This window comes from Myiozetetes cayanensis, unplaced genomic scaffold (assembly GCF_022539395.1).
Source record: "Myiozetetes cayanensis isolate MyiCay16 unplaced genomic scaffold, myiCay2020 scf4, whole genome shotgun sequence".
Classification (NCBI taxonomy): Eukaryota; Metazoa; Chordata; class Aves; order Passeriformes; family Tyrannidae; genus Myiozetetes; species Myiozetetes cayanensis.
In genome coordinates, this window is record NW_026087631.1 from 38,572,978 (window position 1) to 38,581,997 (window position 9,020).

A 9,020-nucleotide genomic window follows, 5' to 3' on the forward strand; every position below is an offset into this window, starting at 1 on the left:
TAGAGATTTGGAATTCTGGTGAAAAAACTCGTGAGCCGTACGCGCTTGTTGAAATAAATTTGGGATGGTTATCATACCTGCCAATTGATCCGCGCGTTGATTCCCTTCGACCACAGGCCCAGGAAGCGTTGTGTGCAAATGAACGTGGGTTATAAAAAACGGGGAAGTCCTATTTTTTACAAAGAAAAGTAACCGGGTTAATAAATCAAACAGAAGATGAGTGGTGACATTTTTAAGGTAAGCGTTTTCAATCCGAGAAACAATGCCGACAACATAAGAAGAGTCTGAAATGATGTTTAAAGGTTCTGATTGGAAAAGAAAAAAGGCTTGGACCACTGCAGAGAGCTCAACAATTTGAGGGGATCCCTCAGACTTATGGATATGTTGTTACCAGGAACCACGGTCTTGCCAGACAACTACCGCATTGCCAGTGCGACCGGAGCCATCCGTAAAAACAGTTATGGCATTAGGTAAAGGAGTTGTAGAATGCATGGTTTTTAATGTTAGTGGCAGCGGCAGTAATCGATGTAGCAGAGGACATGCGGGAAGGTGAAACTTGAGTTGCCCAGGGAAACTGGCAAGAGCAATTTGAAAGTCAGGAGAATGTTGTAACAGCTGTTGGTATTGATCTGTAGTGGTAGGAAGGAAAATGTAATCAGGATCAGATCCGGTAAGTTCAACGCAACGTGATCGACCCTTAAAGCATAATTTAGAAATCATCTCTGGAAGAGTGGTGATGGTTTTAGTGAATTGGTGGGGGAGGAAAAACCATTCCCATAAACCAAACTTCGTGTTACCTGAATGTAGTTGACCTAAAAGTGCCAGGGGTTGCTTTTGTCCGAAAGCAATAATTAAAGAGACAGGCGTGTTTGGAAGACGTCTGTGAGCTTGACAAGCATTGATTTTGTTTTGGACAAGGTCAAGGGCCTGTTCCGCATCTGTAGTGAGAGAACGAGCCGAGCAAAGGTTTGAGTCTCCCTTGAGTAAATCAAATAGGGGACTGAGTTCCTCTGTGGTGATGCCTAATATGGGTCTAATCCAATTTATAGATCCAAGGAGTTTCTGTAAATCATTCAAAGTGCGAATTTGGGATTGAATTGTAATGTTTTGAGGAAAGAAGGACGAATGTGTGATTTTCAGGCCTAAAAATTTCCAGGGAGAGGATCGTTGGACTTTCTCTGTAGATATAGCCAATCCATGGGAATTTAGGGCCGAAATGAGGGATTCCGTAGTAATTTGGAGCATCGAATTGGTAGGTGCACAGATCAGAATGTCATCCATATAGTGAAATATAATGCACCGTGGGAATTGGGATCGAATTGGAGAGATGGCATTGGAAACAAACAACTGGCACAGAGTAGGGGAATTTTTCATCCCCTGAGGGAGAACTCGCCATTGGAACCGTCTATGGGGTTGGGTAAAATTAAGGGAAGGAACAGAAAAGGCAAATCTAGGTGAATCGGAGGGATGTAAGAAAATTTGAAAAAAACAATCTTTTATGTCTATAACGACCATGGGCCAATCAGCAGGGAGCATTGACGGGGAGGGCATCCCTTGCTGGAGGGGACCCATGGGTTGTAAGACATCATTGATCTTTCATAGGTCCTGAAGAAGTCTCCAGGACCCAGAGGATTTTTTGATGACAAAAACTGGGGTATTCCAGGGAGAGGTAGACGGTTCAATGTGCCCTTTGCTGAGTTGTTCTTCCACTAAAGTATTGAGGGCTTGCAGCTTCTCTTTTGATAAGGGCCACTGGTCCACCCAAACCGGGTCTGTGGTGGTCCAGACCAGTGGGGGAAGCTGCAGCTCCCCAGTGACCCTTGCTAAAAATGTGATTGTAAAGTAACGCCCCATTGTACAAGGACATCCCTACCCCACAAAGTGAGGGGGATATCCAGTACAAATGGACAGATGGTGGCAGATTTGTCATCAGGTCCGGTGATTCGGATAGCTGTGGAGCTTTGCAGTGGGAATTGAGATCCACCCACCCCATGAATGTTAATTAGAGTGGGGGACAGAGGCCACACGGAAGGCCAATCTTTTTTAGAAATAATCGTAACATCAGCGCCTGTATCCATTAACCTGGTGACTCGCATCACTTGAGGATCGGTAGTAGCTGTTAAAAGTAAATCACATGTTAGTAACGGACGAGACTCAACTGTGCGGGTCCAGAATACCTCTGGTACGAAGTCAGCAAGAGAAGTAAATGGCAGTAGCTGCGCTACAGGATCCTGGTCTGTTAAATGAATGGGGGGATTGGAAACATTAACTGAAATGGAAAAAGTATCGGAGTTCAAAACATGAGCAACAACTGGAACAATGAAAATTCCCTTATCAATACAAGTTTGAGTAGACACGACCAAATAAACATCATTAAAGGGCAATGTGGAGCGTGAGGTAACTTCAAGGACTTGGGCATAGTCTAAAAGAAGAGTGGAGGGAGAACAAGGGTATAGAGGGATCCACGGTAAAGCGTTCAGCTCATGGAAAACCGGCACTGGTGGTGAGGGGCATTTGTTGTCTTCGCGCCCCCCTGGACGCTCCGCTGGCCGTTTCTCGATGGTGTAGTATCTTGGAGATTGTCCTGGGACCTGAAAGACACCTTAAGTGATTGGTTAGTGGACTTAGGTGGCAAGGGATTGCCGTGTATGTCGGTGGTAGATTTACAATCCTTGGTCCAGTGTCTACCTTTTCCACAGCGCAGACATGGTGTCTTAGGTGGAGTAGTAGTGGAATGTCCTTGGAGCTGTGGGCATTGTTTTTTAACATGTCCTGTCTGATTGCAATGAAAGCACTTGGTGGGACCAGAGAGGGCAGCGGCTAGGAGTTTTGCCTTATGTGTGTTGGAGTTAATGTTTTTGCATGCCTCGATCATTTCAATCAGAGTGGGATTTTTAAGGTACTTCAAAGCACGCTGACACTCTTGGTTGGCGTTTTCAACAGCTAATTTCTGAAAGAGAATATCTTGGGATTCTTTTTGGTGTACCTGTTTAACAATTGATTCTTTTAATCAAGAAATAAAGTCTATGAAGGATTCGTCTTGTCCCTGTTGAACCATAGTAAAGGAGGGAGTAGATGTATATGCATCTGCAACCTTTTTAAGGGCTTGCAGAGCAAGGTCTTGTGAGCTCAGCAAATACTCCTTACGAATTCCAATCTGCTGTTTCTTATCGGTGAAGGGACCGTCACCATACATGACGTGAACTAAATGATCGGTGGGAGCCTTTCATTTGGGGAGTTTTTCATTAACATACTTAACAATAAGGTCTTTCCATTCGTTTTCGAATACTGAGTACTGGATGGTAGTTAGTAAACCTTTAGCTATGACCCGTACATCGTGAGGAATTAGGGTGTGAGCTTGAAAAAGGGTGTCTAATAGTCCCAACGTGAAAGGTGCACTAAGGCCATAATCGGTGACTGCTTTCTTTATGTCTCTCAAAATTGGGTACGAGATAGGAAACCATTCGGGGGTCTTTTCCGGATTATCGTAGAAAACTGGAAAGGCTTTTAGAAAATCTGTGTCTCCAGCTTGCATGGCCTGGGCCTTGCAAGCCTGCCAAATGTCAGTGGGTGGTGGGCTGCCGGAGCAGCAGGCCTCATGGTGGTTATGGGTGCCGCCATGTTTGCGGAAGCGGGGAGCAGAAGTATGGGCAACATCATGCCCTAACATGACGTCATGACCGGAAGGTGTTAATGACGCGAGGGAAGAGGAGGAGCTTAGTTAGGAGGGTGTGTCAGTAGGCCTAGAGGGGTGTGACTTTCCTTTGACGTAGGGTTTGCGCGCTAGTGGGGTTTCCCACGCCGTTCGCGTTTCGCGCCGAACCTGCCCCTCCACACTTCGCGCCTCTCGACGACTCCTCCCCTGTCCCTCAGCCGAGTCGCCATTTTGAGCCCATGCACAGGAACGTTTAAAAACAGGGCTGTAGTCGCCATTTTGTGGTGTATCATGCAAGGCGGATTTCTTTATCTTCATTCGGCTCTGTAGAGCCGTCAGAATAAGCCGCCACGCTAAAAGCGCCTCCGCAGCTTCCGAAATTCCGCGCTCCTTTTCAACCCAGATCTTAAATCCCACGTCGTCCCAGTCTCTTAAATTTAAAATTTCTGGGACATACTCGCCTTTTTTATCCAGCCACTTTGCAAGGGTTTTTAGCGCTTTTTTATCTATAGGATGACTATTTTCTTGCTGAGACAGAAGGTCTTTCAAATGGCGATACACAAATCGTTGTTGTGTAGACAAGCGAGCTCCCATGATGGTAAATTTTACACAGTTCAATTACGGGGAGTGGAGATGGGGAAAGGAAGGGTGGGGCTGCCTCAGCTGCTCACCTGGCTCCGCGCTGCAGAACGAGGTGCGAATGGGACTGCCAGTCGCCGACCCGTTGCCCGCCGTTCAGCCGAGGGTGACTGCCGGGGAAGGACACCTCCAACCGCTGTGCCTCCAGTATCCCAGCCGGGCACTCTGGAGTCTCCTCAATGTGAGGAGCCTACAACAGAGCCCCAGGTCTAGGCGCCATCTGCCGCAGTCCGAGAGTAGGAATGGGACACGCAGCACGCAGGGTTCGTGCTCTGCTGTAGGTGTTTATTGATGGAATGAGAGTCGCAAAGGTACAAGAGTACTAACAGCTAGAGACACAGGAGTGCTGCCCAGAACAAGGGGTGTACAGGGTTTTTATAGGATCAGGGATGGAAGGATCTAGAAACTTGGGAGGAGATTAGGATTGACACGGGACAGGAACCAATGGGATACTAGCACTAGGAATACATTAACTCTTACCCTATCACAGTAACAAAGGGGAGTGTCGAGACCGCCTTACTGCGGCAAATCTCAGCCAATGGAAACAGAGGATTCTTTAACCAATGGGGGAACAGGGATTTGTGAGGGAGAATCATAGTATGATTTTAAAATAAAATATATAACTGGGGTACATTTTGGAACTTGCATGCATTAACATTACGAACTTATAACTCGATAAAGTATAATCTAAGAGTTCAGAGTCCAGGTATTGTTGAAGATTCAGATGTCAGTTTCATTGTACTCCTGGTAAACTTTTCTCCACTTTTTGTACAGTCTCTGTGTTTGCTTGGTGTCCTCCGCAATTGGCAACCTAACATTAGGTTTAAATGTAAAACACAAGCTACTGCAGAACAGTCTATGAGGCAGATTTCAAGGTTCCATTTCCATGTTGTCTCTTTGCACTTTCCAAGTGTCAAAGTTGGTGTTGTTTTCTCTGTTCCTCTTCCATTCGTCCATGCTCTCATAGACCCCGTCGCCAACATCTCCTCCTTTTTTGTTTTATAATTTTGCGGGGAAAATCCGCTTAATAACAGAATCTTGTATGTAGGAGAGGGAGTAGGTAAAAGCTGATGATAAGCATATAAGGAATATTTGCTTTAGCCAATTCGTTAGGAAAGGAATTTTTATACTTTCAGAAATATCTTTAGAATAGAAGTTGGTGGGTACTTTAGCTGCGGAGAGTAGATTCCTTAATTCCGTGATGCTATAGTAGGCGTATTTAGTCGAATTTGGGTAATTTTGGAAATCCAGGCAACACAAATTTAGTTTCTCAGAACATCCAATGGTACGAGAAAGCATAAAATAGTCTATAGCAGCACGATAATTTGGAGAAATATGAGAAAAGAGAGAAGAGTCTAAAGTAATGTTATGTAAAGCTAAGCTTATGGGGTCGACATGTTTTACTAGTGCCCAGTTGGGTTGATTTCTAAAAGTAAGGTTATCTAACTGGCTTAAAAGGTTAAAATTTTGTACCGAATTAATGGATGTGACAGAGATAATTTCTGTTTTCAGATTCAGGGGATCAGGATTTTCATTTACTCTTTTGGGTGTCGATGGGGTAGCCGGATCAAGGAGTACTAATCTGCCAATTGTGCATGGGCCTCCCTGAGGGAGAGATGGAATTCCTGCCCATGCTCTATCACTGCAGACTAAAAATATCCCTTTAGGAAGGCCTTTTGGTTCAGGATAGTAATGGGATTTCATATCAGTTCGGAAGTTTGGGTTTTCGCACAATAAGGATGCATTGCGATAAAATGATGAATCAGGGGTAAGTATATGTTTAATTTTTTCAGTGGTTTTGTAGAAATTGAAGCAAAATTTGGTTTTAAGCGAACCTAAAATTTTCAGTTCTTGGGGTTCCGAATCAATTTTGGAGGTGAGGTAGTAATTATTAAACAGGTTTTGAACTTTGGAGCTATCTGATATGGCAATTATATGTGATTTGAGTGGGTCGTCAATGTTATGGTTTGTGAGACAGAGTTTGTCCGATTTTACAGCATTAGCAAGCCTCACCCACAGGTTGCCTCTTAAAGGTGATCCCGCAGGTGATATGGGAGGAGGTTGGGGAACAGGACGTTGTGAAGTCAGAGAGATGATCACGATGGTGAGGAGGAGGAAGGCGTAGGGCCAAGGAAGACTCTTATTCGTCGGGATGGTATCCATTTGATTCCTGTATCTGTTGAAATACAAGCATATCCCTTTCCCATTTTTCAGTTTCCAAATTTTTAAAGAGAACTTGAGGTTTTTCTGAAATCATGTTGGGAGATCCGGAGAAATGTTTTTGAACCGGAGTGAGGTCCCCGTCATGGCGATTTAAGAAATTTAGAACGTATTGAGCTTTGGCCAGTTTCTCCTGTGGGGTAAGGGAATTAGTACTTTTTTCTTGTTTTTTAAGCATATTTTTTAAGGTGTGGTGAGCACGTTCCACTATCGCTTGCCCTGTAGGATTGTGAGGGATGCCAGTGGTGTGTTTGATGCCCCATTCTTGAAAGAAGATTTGGGTGCCTGAAGACACATATGCAGGACCATTATCTGTTTTAATTTGATGAGGCACTCCCATGTGGGCAAAAGCCGTTAAGAAGTGTTTCTTAACATCGCGACTTTTCCCCAGAATGCGCGGATGCTACTAGCAATTTGGAAAAAGTGTCAGTTGAAACATGAACATATTTTAATCTGCCAAATTGGGGGATGTGAGTAACATCCGTTTGCCAGATTTGGAGAGGTTCCAACCCTCGGGGGTTGACCCCTATAGGTTGTAGGGAGCTTATTTTTTGGCAATCAGGGCAAGCCCTGACTATTTCTTTGGCCTGATTCCGTGTTATTTTGAATTGCTTTTGGAGGGATTTCGCATTCTGATGAAGAAAATCGTGGGAAGTGCGCGCCTGCTCCAATAGGTTGGGGACAACAGACACACCTGCCAGAAGATTGGCTTGGCGATTTCCCTCTGCTATAGGACCAGGGAGAGTGGAATGTGAGCGGATGTGAGTAATATAGAAGGCGTGCTCTCTCTGTCCAATCAATGTAATCAGAGACCGAAACAATGAAAAGAGTTATTTGTTAGCCAGATTTTTTAGGTAGGAGTGTTCCGCTCTTTGTACAACTCCTACCACGTAAGCTGAGTCACTAACAATATTTAGGGCCTGATTGGAAAAAAGGGTGAATGTTCTAACGACAGCTGAAAGTTCGACAATTTGTGAAGAGCCAGTAGTAACGTGACAGTCATGATGCCATTTGTCATCGATTTTCCATGTTACTACAGCTTTACCCGTACGTCCCGAGCTGTCTGTGAAGACTGTAATGGCATCGGGAATTGGTGTTAGAGATTGGGTAAATTTGAGTGTGATAGGGATAAATTTGAGTTTCTGTAAGATTCTCTGTCCTGGAATTGAAAATTTGATTTGACCTTTGAAATTTTGGATTGCCAATTGGAAATCTAAGGAGAGAACCAACATTTGCTCGAAACGTTCAGAAGATGGGGGGATAAAGATAGTGTAAGGATCCTCACCCGACATTTCCCAACATCGTATTCTTGCTTTAAATATTAATTTACCAAGTGATTCTGGGAGGGTCACTATAGTCTTGTTAAAACAATGAGGTAGGAAAAACCACTCCCAAATTAGGAAGTCATCGAAGTTGTTCGTAATTTGACCCAAAACTGCGAACGGTTGTTTGGGACCAAACAGGATAACGATCACAGGGGGAATACCAATGAGTTTGCAATTTGTTTGCATGTTAGAAATTTTGTGCTCAACGATTTTTAAGGAGTCCAGTGCCTCCATTGTCATAGATCAAGGGGAGTTAAGGTCTGGGTTTCCTTGGAGTAAATTAAACAGGGGACTTAAATCATCAGTTGATACTCCCAATTGTGGTCTGATCCAATTTATATTTCCTAGAAGCTTTTGTAGGTCATTGAGTGTACGAATGTTATGGTCAATTTTAATTTTTTGGGGAGTAATAGAAGTATTGAAGATCTTCCATCCCAGGTAATGCCACGGAGAGTCCCGCTGGATTTTCTCAGAAGAGATATATAGGTGGAAGGTTTTTAAAGCAGCTACAGTCGAATTTAAGGCCTGATTGACTTCAGTTTTGGATTGAGCACAAATTAAAATGTCATCCATGTAATGGTAGATGATGACAGATGGATTTTGGAGCCTAATTGGGGATAATATTTTGGATATGTATAATTGGTACAGAGTGGGCAAATTTTTCATGCCCTGAGGTAAAACCTTCCACGTATACCTCTTATTGGGCTCTCCGGCATTCCTGGATGGCACGGTAAAGGCGAATTTATCTATATCATCTGGGGGTAAGGGAATCTGGAAAAAACAATCTTTGATATCGATAATTACTATTGGCCAATTTTGCAGAAGCATGGAGAGCGCTGGCATTCCCAACTGTAGGGAACCCATAGGTTCCAAAATGTCATTTATCTTTTTCAAGTCATGTAATAATCGCCACTTGCCTGATGTTTTTTGGATGACAAAAATGGGGGAGTTCCAGGGACTGGTTGATGGGGCTACATGTCCTAACTCTAATTGTTCTATTACTAAAATTTCCAATTGTTGCAGCTTTTCGTTCGGAAGGGGCCACTGGTCTACCCAGATAGGTTTTTGGGTAAGCCAATTGAGTTTGGGTAGCAGCTGCCTACCAGTGGCCGATGTTACAAATTTGTCTTAATTTTGGTGCCCCATTGAACCAGTATGTCTCTACCCCAAAGCGTAGTTGG